This window comes from Drosophila melanogaster (assembly GCF_000001215.4).
Source record: "Drosophila melanogaster chromosome Y 211000022279392 sequence".
Classification (NCBI taxonomy): Eukaryota; Metazoa; Arthropoda; class Insecta; order Diptera; family Drosophilidae; genus Drosophila; species Drosophila melanogaster.
The window spans coordinates 1-1,356 of NW_001846198.1; the positions used below are offsets into that span (position 1 = coordinate 1).

The 1,356-nt window shown below is 40.3% G+C and overlaps 1 long non-coding RNA gene across 1 annotated transcript; it reads right to left on the reverse strand.

Annotated features, from left to right (window-relative positions):
* On the reverse strand, positions 1-1,356 carry Su(Ste):CR42433. Its single transcript, NR_026627.1, has one exon. It is a non-coding gene; the product is annotated as a Su(Ste):CR42433 (long non-coding RNA).

The following is a 1,356-nucleotide window of genomic DNA, read 5'->3' on the forward strand; positions in this document are numbered from 1 at the left end:
TCTGTCTTGCCATTGCAGATGGGAACTCTAGACTCGAAAATTCGTTTTATGTTCGGCTGGCATAATAAGTATTAGTTCTTTTATTTCATAATAAGTTCCCCGACGTGCCGGGGAAAATCTTTGGGGCTGGGAAAATGCACTGCCAGTTTTCCCCCCAAGGCTGTCCCTTAGGTCCGGTCAGGTTTTCCTTCGATTTTCCGTTTTGAAGCAACGTTCTTCCAAAAAGGCAATAAAGTGCGTTTAAATTTACGCGCGAAATCAATCTGGTATGTTGGAAATTAACAAAAAAAACAGCATGGGAAATCGAACTAAAATACGAAGTTGCCAGTATTGAATACTCTACAAAAAGAATTACATAAAAATGATTGAATCAAAATTATAATTTTATTTTAAATTGAAAATAATGTTTTAACCTTCTACTCACTCCTATAATACATTAAACCAGAATTTGTATATTTAAAGAATTTAAAGAAAATAAATTATCAAAAAATATTTGACGTAGTCAGGAAAACACTTTTGGAAACTCTTTTAACATAAAATTAAATAAAAAACTGAATTGAATGTTTTATTGATTAATATTATTATTATACCCAGGTGATTACCACTATTACCGAAAAGTATGCTTTGCTACTTGAATGAGTGCTTGATATGACCAGCTTGGACCGAACACTTTGAACCAAGTATTTAGGGCAGAGGTGTATGAGGTGTATTAGTAGGTGGTGGAATCTGTTTAATTGCAACAACAATATCAACAACAATATCGGACAAACATTTCTGCTTTCTTTTGTGTGGAGTTAAAAAATCACGTCATCCCTAGAAGAACATTGAAGCGCTTGACTTCGGAATGCCGGAGCGAGGAGGAGGACTAGCTGGCCGAGGATCCGATATTCTTTGGTGAGGACTTGGGCGATTTAAGTGGCATCAAGGCCTTCTGGTGCAACCGAAAGCATAGGGACTGCAAGTTAAGCGCTTTGGTTAGAAAACAACCAGGACTATATTCGGAGAATTACTTACCGTGGGTCGTCCAGGGGCGGTCTCAAGTTCGGCAGCTGCGTTAAGAAGATGTCCGGACAGCTGGGCCCGAACATGGCTGTGTATCAGTTTTAGGATGGAAGTAGTTTTTACAGCGTGGGCAGTAGATCTTCACCGTTGACTTGCCCCACACATCGCTGAGGCCCACTGGCAGGGTGTTCTTCCTATTACAGGAGATATTTGGACACGATTCAAAGCCTCCTCTCATATACTTTCGGTGCATATCATTCACGCCATGCGTGAATCATGTCGTACCACTTTTTCTCATCGTCGTAGAACTAGCCCGAGGAACTGTCGAACACCGGCTTCAGGATCACGTCCAGT